The sequence below is a fragment of the Corvus brachyrhynchos genome, unplaced genomic scaffold, assembly GCF_000691975.1.
Source record: "Corvus brachyrhynchos isolate BGI_N302 unplaced genomic scaffold, ASM69197v1 scaffold101, whole genome shotgun sequence".
NCBI lineage: Eukaryota > Metazoa > Chordata > Aves > Passeriformes > Corvidae > Corvus > Corvus brachyrhynchos.
The window spans coordinates 4,963,449-4,979,017 of NW_008237239.1; the positions used below are offsets into that span (position 1 = coordinate 4,963,449).

The 15,569-nt window shown below is 38.3% G+C and overlaps 1 protein-coding gene across 1 annotated transcript in view; it reads right to left on the minus strand.

Moving 5' to 3' along the window:
- DDX59 (DEAD-box helicase 59) overlaps positions 1–9,744 on the minus strand; it is a 17,863-nt gene extending 8,119 nt beyond the window's left edge. Inside the window, exon 1 of the mRNA XM_017729726.1 lies at positions 8,976–9,744. The gene's annotated coding sequence lies outside the window, so the exon portion shown is untranslated. The remainder of the gene's footprint in view (positions 1–8,975) is intronic.
- Positions 9,745–15,569: the final 5,825 nt, after the last annotated feature.

The window sequence follows — 15,569 nt, forward strand, 5'->3', positions numbered from 1 at the left end:
TGCAGTCGCGTTTGTTACCCACAAAAATCGCATTCGTTGCCCCGTGTGCAACAAGCCAGTAATTACACACTCGAGAGAGATACTGATTATCTCAGAGTTGCAGAAGCCTGGGTTCGTGGTGGTATTCCACAAATCAAGCGCGCCAACTATCAAAACTTTTTACTATTTATACATTTTAGCCGACAAAGAAATTAGTGTTCCTTGGCTACAAGTTACATCGTTCTCTTATTTATTAGAATTCTATCTTCCATTGTTAATGATTCCCTCCTCATGCTAATTAGTCTGCATGCTCAGTCTTTCTTTTTTGGTTTGGTGGGCCATGAGCCGGCGGCCGTGATCTCCCCCTGCCACAATTACCTTTTACCCAGTTGGAGCTGACTCAGCACAGTTGCTGAGTTGTCTTTATTAGTTTCTTCCTTATCTTGGGAATTCTGGTGAATGGCCTTGTGGGCTGTAAATCCTGCATTCTTGTTGTCCAGTATCAGTGGACATCCTTCTTCCCAGGTTTTGCCAACCTCCCCATAGGTCTGAGATCAGTGGAGCATGTCAAGCCCTAAATCTTGACAAGGCAATTCTACCAACAAGTAATTTGTTTTTCTAACACCTGGACATCACTTAGAGCTTACTTGTTAGCTGCTCTTTTTTTCACAGATTAAATTTCCCTTCCTGTTAATTATTAGGCTTGAAAGTATGTAAAGATCAAACAGAGAACAACCTTTCTTACAAAAATTGCACATATTCCACATTTAGCAACACAGTGCTGCGCAGCCCTCTGGCGCAAGACCTGTATAGGTGGCATCACTGTGTCTGTACAGATCCTGGGTTTGAGTACAGACAGGAGGACCAGAGTATTCCCAAAGTAAAAGTTTACCCTATGACCATAAATGATTTGGTACATGGCAGAGATATCCTGCAGGAGCTCTCTGGGTTGATATACTCCCAGCCACTCTAGATGCCCTAAACCTTACCTCCCTGCTCTCTTCCAACATTAATCCCATTAAGCTGAAAGCATCCACACTGATGGGGAATTCCATTTCTGCCTCATTACTTCTGTTGCTTCATCATTGCCTGCTGAAGAGAAAATCCATAGATCCTAACAGCCCCTTTGGAAGCACAACTTAATGGCAGTCCAGAGGACCAGTCAGAGGAGCCAATGAGAGGAGGGTGAAAACACAGACACGAAGCTGGGGGCTTTCAAGCAGCTGTCTACAGCATTCTACAACATTCAAGTCCAGTCACACATGAAATATGGTTTATCTTAAAGTACCCCGGATTTTTCTGTAGTAGTTTGCTTCAAAGGTAGCGGTACAAAGTGCAAATAAGGGGGTTTGGTCTCTTTGGCATTTTTAATTAACTGCCAAAATTGAAAATATAATTGAACATTTGGAAAGTGGGCATCACTAGACTGAAAAACTGTCAGGCACCTTCCACCCACACTCCATACATTCCAGTGAAAATCTCCACCTTTCTCTGATTCAGCCTCTGTCATTCCCCTTTGTTTGCACTAACTTTCTTTCCTTCATTTTCCCTCCCTAACAGAAGTGTATTTCCTTCTCTTACTTCCATTTTTACAAGGTCATTTCCTGGAATTCAAAACATCATTTGCTAAACAAAGCAACAGTATTGCATTTCAACAATATGTAATATGATACGAGATGTTTCATACCCTATAGAGCCCATGAACAAAAATGCAAACAATCCTATATGTATCAGCTCTTTCTATTTTTTCAGTGTGTAACAGTAGCCAGAAAAAACAAAGTTACTTTGTAGGAAATTGTCTTCTTGAGTGAGAAAGACTGCAGTAGAGATTGAAAAAAAGTTTTAGAAAAGGACTCCATGGATATTTAGAGGCATGAAAGGGCTTCCATGCAAGAAACAACTACGTAGACTCAACAGTCTGACAAAGAGATGACTAATGAACACGTACCAATAGAGCTACTGTACCTTGAGTGGCTCATAAAGGCTGGACAGCTACTGATAGTTCATTATTTCTTCCAACAAAAATCGTAACATGCTTTATAAAGTGTTCACCACAGAAAAGGAGTGCAAGCTTCCTCAGAATGGAGTAGGTTATTCTTTATTTACATGGAAAAGTTAATCAGTATAGATTTAACAAAACCTCTTCTGAAACAGATACTGTACTTTGTGAGCTCACTGAATAAATTGGTTTTTTTCCTGGGAAAAAGCATAAACATTCTAGTTCAGTCCCTTGCCTAAGCATTCTTTCAGAATGATGAAATATGTAAGAGTAAGAGGTGCCTTGGTGAATTTTATTTCCATCCTCTCAGCTCTTGGTGCTGCTAATCAGATCTGAGGTGGATGGCATTTTAATACGATTTTCCAATTTTTGTACCTTTAGAGTACACGAAATGTCCCAGAAAATAAGCTCTCAGATATGCAACTAAGGGGCTTGTCTTGGTATTTTTCCTCCTAAAAACTAGTTAGTTCGAGAACTGGCAGAATAAAGGCGGATTTAAGTCCTGTTAAAAAATCATGAGCAATTATAGACAGTAATTTTTGCTCATTCTGGACAATTTATCTGGGGTTGTCATAAAGGAAAACATTAAGGTCTCCAGGGCAGCAAGGTAGCATTTTTATTTTGTATGATCACATTGTTATTTAATTGAGTAGGTAAAACACCAGCACTTCACAATATTCTCATCTTGCCTATGTTGCATGTGTACAATAGATGTTCAGGAAGCTACAACGTTTTGTTGTTAGAAACCTCTGTACAAATATAGTCCTCATATAATTAAAATGTCTCTTCAGAGTAACTTCTGAAGTAAATATTAGGAGCTACAGAAATGTAACAACGCACACATGACCCCACGTGTACAAAAGACCAATACATACTGACAGATTTACGACATAAACATACAGCAAGAGATTATTTCAACTTCGAACTTCGTGCAAATTTCTGTTAAAATAACAAAGACAGTAACTATTGATTAAAAGTCAAAGAAAAAATGAAAACAATAACTCAAGCACAAATTATTAATAGTGAGTATCCCACTTTTTGGTCTATTTTAAATTATATCAGGAAGATTTTTTCATATTCACTCAAGGTTTATATAACAAATATACAGAAAGGATTCCTGTCCTCAGTTTAAAAGCAGCCATTTGCCCTATAACATATCACACACTTCATTTAGAACCACGAATCAACCTTTCCCATCACTTGCAAATAATAAATAATTCAGTGAAACAAGATTGGATTAAAGCAGGAGACTGAAATCCCTCTCCTCCCAGGCACAGTAAATCCGTAAGAAACAGGCATTCCACATACTAATTCAGAGACAGCATCACAAGGATTGCAAAGAGCTGTCTGACTGTACCATCCACCTCGGCTCTCCACAGCGATACCGCCCAGAGCGACCCCGTTAATTCCAACCTGAACCAAATAGTCCCAGAACCAAAGCTCTGTGTACCTCTCCACACCTCTGGCATGCAAGGTCTTCTCAAGTTCCATACAGGGATTTGAGGAACAGATAAAACCATCCCAAAGAGTAAGTGTCCAAAACATTTTAATACAGAGCATTTTAGGTTTCCTTTGTTAGCCAAAATATCTTCACTCAATGTCTGAATTTTCTACTTCGAGTGAGCTCCTAGTGTATGCAAATCTGCTGAGAATGGACTCAAACTGGAATCCAACCAGCACCTCGTGCATCACTCCCTCAAGTGGCAAGTGCCAGAACTGACAGATCTGACAATTAAAATGCGTCTAAAATCACATTTAAAGGAATAGCTTTGGGTTTTCTTTAAGCTATTAATTATTTTAAATATCTCAATATGTATCCTGTGTTACATTATTATAAACTAGGGAATTCCAGAGCCTTGATGTTGTTGTTCTATAACATTATAATGGATGAAGAACATTAAGTTTATGAAGATAACAATTAAAGAATAAAAAAATATTCTCTGGGTTTGTTTTTTTTCAAGTGTTCCACACTTAAGTACATATAAATGGAGTTAAGACAACATCCACTGCTTGGGTGAAAAGGAGGGAGATTGTCTTTCCATTCAGGAGGCGTGGAAGCCAAAGTATGTTTACTTGGGGATTGGTGCCTGTGTCTGCTCCACCTGATGTCATAAAACCAAATATTTTTCTGTTTCTTTAATGTTTGGGGATTTTGAAGCTGCTCAGCAGATTTTTAGGTAGGTACTCAACTGCAGCTCTAACCCAAAGCATATTTAATGAATAGTTCTTTGATTGGAGGAACCAGTGAGTCAATTACTCCACTGGTTTCTGAATTACAGCTTTAAAGGAACCACACAGGAAAAATCCAGATAATCTAAAAACAAATAATGGTGGCTAACCATTAACTAGACAATTCATATTCATGCAAAATGTCCTAATTTTGTACAGGTATTGCATACAGTATACTTATTCTGAGGCCTAGTTTTTCTAATTTTGTTTAATCTAAACAGGCAGATCCTAAGGTTTTTGAAAGTAAATCTTCAGTAAAAAAAAGACTTGAACTAATATTTTCAGGCTTCCTGAGCACCCTGTTTGTTTGAAGAGCCACATGTTTGAAGTCCCTGCAGAAATCTGTGGTAAAATTGGAATTTAAAAAACAATCTAATTAAATCTGAATTATCTGAATATTACTGAGGAGGTATAAAATTAAAAAAAAAAAAAAAGAAAAAGAACCACAAACAACAGCAATCCTGCCCTGAAGCTTCAGCATTAAATGCCACTAGTCCATAGGGAAATAACTCTATAGGGCAATTCATGAAAAAATTATGAACATAATTAATGTATTTGATTATATGCTCAAATAGTGCATATAATATTTACTTTGATAACTGATGGATTCCCTAATTCAGTATCACCATACTGTTAGCACAGCTATAAAAACTACAGTGAATACAATTACCAACCTTTGTGTACAAGATAGTCTCGCTTTTTGCAATTAAAAGGAATGATTCTAGGGTATGAGAATCATTTAAACTAATTTAAACTTAGAAACCTCTGTTAGGTGTATGAGACTAGAGAACAAGGATTTGATCAAAACATTGTGAAGACCATTGTCAAATTCCAGGGACTTCAGTAGGCAGCAAACTATAACCCAGATCGTTAGAGAATTCAGGTGGAAATTAACAAGATTAAATAAATCTTGAAATATAACATAATTAGAATTAAGAATTAAAAATTCTCTCCTTTCATGTTAATCTCTTTTTCTTTCTGAGAGGATATATTTGTGTTCCAATTAGTAAGTTTGTTTGGAGGCAAAAGAGATTGGCATCTATTGTAACAGTAAGATAACATTCACACAACAGGCACTTACTAAAAGTAAACCCTTTTTTCCCCCTCCTTCGGGGTCTCAGACAAAAGGATGGGAGAGAAAAAGAGAAATTCCATAAGAGACAACAGGAATCATCAAGTTCCAGCTTGCCAGATGACCTGTGTCCAATGTGCATTGCCACCTGCCCATAAATAAACTCTCTTTCCAATCATATAACTTAAGAGATCAAGACCTTTCTAATTAATCAGCAAGTATAACAAACATGGCGGGTACATTGCATTCGTAGGGAGTGAAAGAAGCATAGAGTTAGAATCCAATAGTGTGACAAACTGAAGAAAAAAATTGTGTCTTAAACCTTTTGAGTAAATGGCTAATAAAATTTTCCTTCAACTACTAAAGCTCCTACCAGCATTGCTAGTTTTGGCAACAGAAACCGCTGCAAGAACGGCCCAGAAAACAAGGAGAGCTGCTAGAAACCAGACTATTTATCAGTTCTCTTGTTAAAAGCTATGCCAGTATTAATCACTGGGTTTAGACTTCATGCTTCCCTACATTACATTTAGTCCTCCTTCTGTCTCTGCATGAAGAATTAAATGGCCCTAGTTGAATCCCTCACCAAAAAAATCACTAAAGGTCACGGAAAGGCTGTAACTGCACTTGCAAAAAGTCAACTCGCTGCTGCAACAGTAGCAAGAAAGCTGTAAGTTCAGTAGCAAGAAAGGCTATAACTACACTTCCAAAAAGTCAACTTGTTGCTGCTGCTGCTGCAATTCAGGGTGCTCCTGCTCCAGTGTGACTGCCAGCTGTAACCATTGCCTTAGGAAGCCATTGGCAGCCTTTCTCCAGCAGAGGATCCCTCCAGCTCCTGGACTTTCTACCAGCAGCGGCCTTGGTGGCTGTGCAGCTCCAGAATCCAGATCTCAAAAGTTTCCTTGGTGTCAGCCTTTACCACTCCTCCAAGTGACTGTTTCTGTTGAGCTCTAGCCTCCAGATTTTTGAAGCTCTCAAACATCACTCTTTGTGTGCAGAGTATTACATGCAGTCTTAATAGTGTAATTAAAAAATACATCTTCTGGCTATTTTTTTTTCTAACAACTGCAGGTCTCAGATACTAATTTTACAGACTTGTGGCATACCTTACACTAATTTCACTAGCACAGAACTTTGTCAGGTGCTAAAAAAGGCAATGCACATGACTGCTAAGCAAAATAGAGGATACAAGAGCTGTGGCTTAGTTTACCAAGAAAAGTTACAACTGTGGTTAAAAGCTTTTCCAAAAGGATTGTAATGCAATAGAAATATATGGTCACCAAGAAGGCCATTTATCCATGACATTTTTAAACAGAAAAGTTAAATACCAGATGGCTTTAGTTTCAAAAGGCAAACCACTTTTTTTAGTTGCACACTCAAGGATCACAGACCACTAAAGTGAGACCAACAGGTTTGTCCTTCTGAAACTGTTACTTTCCTAAACTTTGTTGTGAGAACATGCAGACAATGCATTAGCTCTTGATAAAGCACAATGGCTATTAAAAAACAAAAGCAAACCTGAAAAATGCAACATACTTCTCACTATCATCCTTGAATGACTGCTCCCTATGCTTTTTATTGGGAAGATTCAAAGATGCCAGTAACCTTACAGCTGGTGACTGTAATAACAGAGGGTAACAAGACAGAAATAATGAATGCCTCCTTGTTAAGCAGTGTTGTTTGTGCTGTTCCAAGAGAGATTTGCCAAGAACTTTTCATGCAAACCTTATTTTTCTGGGATCAAACTTGGCGGCAAAAAATTCCAGCATGATACCCAGTTCAAAAGAATTCAGATTACAAGTTTTTAAATATATTTTTGAGTTTTGGAATAAATTAAATTTACACTAAATGAGGTAAACACTTTAGCACTTCATGTGTTTTTTAGTCGCTTTATTGAAAGAAAATTTGTGGTTATCAAGTTTGCACTCCAGATCATTATATGTTTTCTAACTCTTGGGTATTAAATAAGTCTGAAGTACTGCAGTGTGAAAGGAGACTTTGTGCTGTATGGTCAAGATTCCACTGACGTGTATTTTCTTTTTAAGGAAGACTGTATGAAATACATATGAAACACTCCTTATTCTATCTGCCAAGCAATTCAGTGGAATAAATCTGTGCTAAATCTTAATACAACTCAGCTGACCTGGGTATAATGCCAGGTTGTGAAAAAAACTGGCTGTTAACACATCATTCTCACAAAATAGAAGCCCAGGATTTCCATGTGAAATTATGTCAGGCTGGTTTTGTTCTGTATTGTTTTTGAACAAATGATTCAAAGCTTTGAGGCACACAGAAGTCCCATTTCAGTGTTCCCATTTCTTTTTTGGCCCTTGACCCATTATAACCAGGTCATTTTGTAGAGTTCCTGGCCAAAGCAATATTCTTTCCTGTGGCAACTAGCAAGATATATAGAAATTAGATTTCAGGCACAAACCAGATTTCAGCTCAAGCTAAGGAAGCTCTCTATCAGGTAATAGCCAGTTGCCAAGAAGCAAGAAGGCTACGATGGTTGCCCAAGTGGTGGAAAAGTGGTGGGTTAGGCTTACACCTATGAGGAATAAACATCCCAGCAGTTCAAAACTAAAGGAGATAATCAAAGTATATAAATATCATCAATATCAATAAATTACAAACTTTTCTTAATATATATAGTGAGGTAATTTCAAAGGAAACACTAGAAGGAAAAGGGTCAGAAAAAAACATGCGACACAGTATCTTAAAAAAGTTTCTGCTAATTTTCCTTACTAACTTGGGTTTTCTCCCCTAGATCACATTATCCCCCAAATATCTCTACCTACCTTACAGTTCAAGACAAATCAAAACTAAGTAACTCTATGAAACCACAGTTCCTCTGAGATTATTTGCAATTCAGCTAACATGCTGGGTGTATGAAGACATTACCATTCTTGAAGAGTTTGCATGAACTGGGACTTGGAGCAAAAAGGCAAGGTTGCCAAAAGGCTTCTGTCTTACTGACACTGTCTGCTCTGCAAGGAGCCATAAAGGGAGTCAGTGGTTACAAGAGGGTGTTGGCCCTGGGAAGCATGACATGTCATCCTTTAAAGATTAAAGAGCCAGCAGAAGCACAGACACAGCATCTCCATTCAAATGGTTCTTAATCTTCTGTTGATAGACAGGAAACCTGTTCTCTAGCAGCAGTGAGGATATTTCTGTGGGACTGGGCTCTCTTAAATAACAAAATCAGAGCAATGCAGTAATCCAAGCCTTTTTTTGTTACCCTTTGCCTAGTCTTAAAATATCTAAAACTTGTATTGTTCTAACTCTGAACAAAAATGGTTCATCAGTTTGTTCAGCATTTCCACCATGGTATTCTTGTCTTTGACTAGAAGTCCTATGACATGTTACAACATAAATAGCATGTGGTTTGGGGTTTTTTTTTTGTTTCTACTGAACTATTCCACCTCCAGTTCATCTCTTTACCCAAAAAAGTTGAACAGTATTCCTAATTATACCAGTACAATACCACTTAAGACCTTGGTGGTAAAAGAGAATAAAGCAAGGCTGTGTGCCCTCTACCTTGAACACACTTTCTTACTGAGACTGTTTTTGCTTCCCCAACACTTTTGGTGACCGTGTCTTACTTCTTTTCCCTTTTCTGAAAGTGCAGACTAGCAGCTGCAACAGAGATTTTCAAGTACCCCATTTCAACAGTTACCCAATGCATAGCAAAATACTCACTCATCTGAACAAGCTGGATCTGTGTCACACACTGGCATATTGCAGTGAAATCTGTTCTGTTCCCCTACATTCTCCAATCTGGCAATTGCTTCATTTCTGTTAAGAACAAATAAAAAAGGAGGAAAGAGTTTGACACAAACACAGAGACTTGCCAGATCAAAGAGAATAGGTATACACCCCAGCAAGTTTCTCTTTTTGTATAAAATCTCCAGGTGTTACTTTAGTTGTTTCATGAAATAATCCCCTTGATTCGACACAGTGCCTGCTAGCATCCTTGCCCCCAAGTGATTCTCCACTCCTTTAGTAAATTATCATCCATAAGAACTGAACTGTGGCTGTCAAAACAAACCCTGGACTGTGGGGGACTTTTCTGACTGTGCTGAAGTGCAAGTCCCAGGGGTACTTTGTCTGTCTCAGGCTGCTTCCGGGGCAGTGGCCATCACAACTGGGGCTCACACATGCCCTGAACAGCAAGGTCAGGGCCTCCTTCCTTCATCCATATTCAGCTACACGGGTGAATACAAAGAGAGAGCTCTGTTTCCAACACCCATGAAGATGATGGACAGTTCTATTCTTCGTGCCAACAAGGGGAACCATGACTGCTCCCTGCCCAGGTGAGATAGCAGAGATAACACTCCAGGCTTTAAGGGAGCCATGTATATAATAGACAAAGAATAGCACAGGAGGACAGAATAACCAGAGAGATGTATAAACTTTTGTACTTAATTTCTCTTTTGAAATTTTCTACAAGAAAGACACCACCCAGTTTTTTTTCTTCAAGTACAAATAAACTGCATAACACCTTTAATCCAGAAAACCTATTATATATACACTTATATTTAATCATGTCTGTAGCACCAGTGATTTAAAATAGGAACAACACATAGAATTAACCTAAACTTAAAAAAAAAGTTTGTTGGAGCCAAGATTTTATTGCTAAATATATATGCACACATATTTGGTTTAAGGCTAGTATTAAAATAATTGTTGTTCTTCCCATGTTTCTAATATATATTAAAATTGGGGGAGTATTTAAATCAAATTGTTCTGTACATGGCTTAAACTTCCCATTCATTTTTCTATCTTGAACACGTTTTCAAATGAATCATAAGGCAAACACCATGTAAAGCTACTCAGAAAATATTATAAACAAATTAAGCTACACCAGAAGAGAATTAAATGTAACAGAGTTCTATACACTCAGGTTGGCATGACCTTACTATGCACACATAAATGGCTACAATAAAAATCTTTGATATACACTTTCCACAGCTAATTTTTAAACACCAGCTATGTACACCTGCTCCCTAAAGTAATAAAAAAATTCCTCAATAACATGAAAATTCTCAGTAAGTTAAGGGAAATGGAAACTTCCTAAAAGTATCAGTGAAAATTTGGATTATGATGTTTCAAAGACATAAAAAACAAAACTTCATTGGATAGTCTCCTGTGCTATTCCCTTGCTTTCCCTTCCTCATTCATCTTCATTACCACCCCTTTGAAAAAAAAAGAATTTCATTGCAATTAAATGATACCAGAAGTTTACTGTTCAAACATAGCATTCTCTGCTCTTCACTGCTGCTCTCATTCAGACACACGTGAGCTTCAGTGAAAACTGGAAGCAGGGCCAAAACATGGGAAACTGAAGTCTATTCATGCTCTTCTAATAAATGATATATATATGCTCAAAACAAACGAACTTTTATGAATGTTCAGATCTTTCTTCACATGTAGAAGCAGCACAAAAAAAGCTATTCACAGCACGAAAAAGTGCCCAATTTTGTATTCATTCTCATTCAGACTTAGTAAAAAAGCCTTACTAACTGATTTCAACTTCTTTTACCCAAATGTACAGTTTGAAAATGGGAGTCATGTCCATTTTCCTCTGAACTGGGAAGCAAATAAAGCATTATCTAACAACAATAATAACATGGTGATTTATTTTTGTACTAAGTATTTTTCTGAATGCAAGTTTCCCACCATACATCTATTTTACAGTGCAGCTAAGCCATTTAAAGGTTATATTCATTAAAAATCACCCCCAGAATTTTCCTTAGACAACACGTCAGGCACTACATGGTCATAAAATGTATAGTACAGATCTTTCACTTAATGAAAGAGGGTAGGATCTTTTCCATACGTTTTAAAGTTTATAGTAAAAAATAGAAGTTATAGCAGGGTATTTTTTTCTTCACAGACAACCTGGCAATGGTGGAATGTCAAGAAGAAGAAAAGCCCTGGAATTAGGGAGTACTGCACAGCATATGTGGGAAGACAGCTCATCTGAAACCCCCTAGAACAAGAACAATTCCACCAGATGGGAAGAACACAAAAGAAGCCAGTGTGGAAATCAGATTTTCAAAATTAGAAGCAAATTTAAAAATCTCAGAAAACAAGACACCAAAGTAGCCAGAGAAAAAGACACAACAAACCAACCAGTCCTGAGCTTTGACAGAGGTGAGAGGTTTTGCCACAGATTTGTTGCCTGGCTGGTGACCCAGTGGAACTGGGTGGGGAAGACATAGATTTTTTTTTCCCCCTTTGCAGAACAACATTAGGTCAAAGCCAGGTTGAGGAAATGAAACCAGTAGTGTCCAAGTATTAAGAGAAATGACTGTTAGGTACCACACTTGATTCTCATTGAATAGCTTTTTGGTTGTGCAGATTTCAGTAGCAGTAATGAGCTAAAGTAGCTATTACTGCAATTTTTCTTCTTTTAGTTTTAACTGTATCAAAAATCACAGATGACTCAAGTAAAATGTCATACAAACCTTTGCTTTCCCTTTGGCTCATGACTACTAAAATATATAAAGTTGGTAAACTGTTTTCACCCCTCAGTACTTTCTGATTACAAACTAATAGAAGAATGTGAAAGACAGTAATTATGTAACTGTTCTTGTACTTTTGTATCATCCTAAAACAGGAAGAACACATTCCTTTCCAAAATCATGCTCTGGGAAAACTCCTAGTTTGCAGAAACTACATATATGCATGTTAGTAATAATGCCAAAGAACTTTAATAATTCAGACAATCATTCACTCGATTATCACAGAATAGCCTGGATTGGATGGGGTCTTAAAGATCACCTAGTTTTAAGAAAAGTGTTTTTAAGAGCTGCCAGCTCTGGTCAGTTTCTTTGTCCCTATGGGCAGTTTCCCAGGGAATCTCATTCACCAACTCCTTAAACAACTGGAAGTTTGTTCTTTCCAAGTTCAGGGTCCTGACTTAGCTCCTTGCCAGGCACACAATCCTCACAAACTCCACCAGGGAGTGGTCACTATAGCCCAAGCTGCCACCAATCTTCACCTCTCTAATAAGCTCATCTGCATTGGTAAGCACCAGCTCCCATAATCCTTCTCTTCTGGTTGGTTCATCTAATGCCTGGACCAGGAAAATGTCTCTACACACTCCAGGAGTCTCCTAGATTGCTTATAGCCAGCTGGATTGCTATTTAAAAATATAATATCTTAGCTCTTACAGTTTTACCATTACCTATAAAGAAATATATTTAATAAAATATCATCGTTTAAGAGGCTGGAATATCAATAATTCCATTTCATAAGTCATCCTTAGGCTGTAATAACCTCACACAGTGATTTATAGATTACCTGTTCAACCTCACATACGTAATACAAAACCTGCTGAAGTCAACAAGCACGTTCCTTAGGGATCCCACTGGGACATGACTGGTTCTTGGTTTGTACTTTGACAGTCTGACAGCACCACATGAAGTCATGCAAGCAGCCTCGCTGCCAGAGGTTACAGGCCACAGGGTGCACCCCTCCCCTCAGCCAAACCATTTCTATCATGACTGATATCCTCTAAACTCAGGAAAACAGATGGAATCATCTTAATTAGGCAAATTTGATAACAGCGATTAAAGATAATATTCCCATGGTGTTATTCCAAGTCTGTTTCCAACCTCAAAACTGAAGCATTACTCAGCAGAATAGTTGCTGTGAACTGCTGTGTTTGTGGATTTGCCCTCATACAACCAAAGTAGGAATGTTTTTACTACCCTCCATAGGAAGCCTGATAAGATGGCTGTTCACTAGCACCCAGTCTGGCTACAGACAGTGCACTGCAAAAACAGTCATGGTATTGCTAATTTAAAACATTTTAATTTGCCTTTATCATCAAGTGTTGTGAAGGAAGAAACTATGCATGAAATGTTATTCTAGACTGACCACTGTGTAATCTAGTGCTAGCCTGAAATCAGTCTACAGGCTCCTACTCTGCACATAGCCTCTTCAGAAGCTAAGTGAATCTTAAAACAAGTGGAAAAAAGTGTATGAAATTTTTAGTCAGGACTCTTTCCACTATCTCCCAAGGTTAGAACTATTAGCAACAACTGCCATCCATACCATTATTCACAGCTTAATGGTCAAACTGGTTCCTGTTGCCTGATGCTGACTACAGGCATGGTACACCCACTGTGAAAATGGCCAGACACATGACAGTGAACAGCCAGGCTTATGACGTAATCACAGGATAAAACTAGTCAAATGGGATTCTAATTTGGGCTAGAAGGAGGGGAAAGGAAGGGAGAATGAAGGTAAAAAAATAAAAATCTGTGAGATGCTTGTTTTAATACTTTGTCTTTCCACTTGGAATTAACACTAAAGTATAAAATACTCTGCAGCAGAAAGACTGTGTACAGGAAAGATTATCACTATTTAAAATATTTTAAGATGTATAAACAGGAGCAGAGCAGAAAGGGATGACTCCTCATTCAGTTTTCCTGTTTATTTGCACTGAGCAATTAGAGCAGATTTCAATAGTTTTCCATGTTGGCTGTTGGTATCTTCGACAATGCAATAAACAAGATGACATTTTGGCATGTTTGCAAAAGTAGAAGAACTGGCACAAGAACTCCAGCAACCGGTGGTGATGTCTTCTTTTGCACTTACTTATATTAGATTTTATATTCATGCATTCACTTTAAAGAGCACTAAGCAAATGAAACCCCACTTTGACTGCAGTTACCACAAGACAGCTTTCTTTGATTTTGTTTGGTTTGTTGATAGGTTTCATTGGCACAAATGCTGCACCCACAAAAAATACCATCATAGGTAAATAATGGCCTTACAGTTTTTCTAAACATGTTTTCCTATAGGCTGATAAAATTTTGACGTATTTTCTCAGTCATACAAGAAACAAATTAATTGGGATCTGGAACACAGTTCTTTTTTTCTTCTTAGCTCTAATCATTTGAGGTTTTAAAGCTTATGAATTTCAGGTGTTTGTTGTTAAATACGCAGGAAGAATTAAAATAATTTTCTATTGGCAATATAAAAAAATAGTTAAAATAATGTAAAGTGTCTAATATAACTTATTTCCAATGTATTAAAAAATCAGGAAGATGTGCAAATATTAATTGTTGAAAATGAAGCATATAGTCTTTCTTAATAGAGAACATCTTCCCAAGTGCACCTGTATGTTAATTTTGTATTATTATTACTATTTCTGCTGCAGAGGATCAGGGAATTTCAGTCATCAGCCTGCTAAAGCAAGGATTTCTCAACTTTCCTCCTCCCCTCTGCTCTGCTGAGTACTGCCCGCAGCAGCTCCTAGTTTTGTAGGTAGGTATGCACTACTTATGAGTGGTATGCATGACAGTTTGGGAATCCCATCCCAGAGAGTGTATGGCGAATACTCAGCAACGACTTCTTCAAATGTTGACCTCCACAACAATAAATATAGATACATGTCACTAAAACTGTAAAGTACTCTTGCCTAATAATCATGATGTTTGTCTCACTGTGCATGTGAAGTGCTAGAAGCACACAGACCCACACAGCAATAGAAAAATCTCCATGCAGATCAAATCACAATCCACTTGAAACACAAAGAAATAAGAGTCTGGCCAGAAAATTATGTGAAATTTTACAGTGTCATGCTAAGACTCTGTCTAATTATTCTTTAACGGAAGAAGGGCAGACTTAGACATTACCCCAAACTATATATATATATTTTATATACATATATGTATATATACATACAATAACAATATATCCACAATAACCTACAATAACTATTTGCTGCCAAAACGTGGAGATTTCCCCCCGCTGGCGCTGCGGGTCACCCGATGACACAGTGCCCGTGCCGAGGGAGCAGAGCCTCCCGCCAGCCTCCCCTCACCAACACGGCCGCACCCTCAGACCCGCACTTCGAAGCCGACCCATCCAGTTCAGATTGAGTCACAAAGCACGCAGTTACTGCTTCCTACAGTGACTAATGCTTCCCTCCACGCAGCCCACTGTTAAAGTGATTCTGTACGCTCCCGAAAACAGCCCAGGTACTCGTGAGCAAGACAGGAGATGGTCTTTAGGGCAAATCGCTACTCCTGCTGCTATTACAGTGATTACGTGACCAGGCCCTGAACCATTTTAAGGCTTTGTTATTTTTCTACCCGAGTATTCTCAAAGTTATATATAGACGTGATTTAAAATAGGAGGGACAAATGCACAGGGGCGGGATGCTCAGCCCCTCTCCTTGGCAGCGCTCCGTGCTCCGACCACCGCGACCCCGGCCCGCCGGGCTCCCCTGCAGCCAGGCAGTTCCCCTTACAGAGAAGACACGCGGGGCTGATC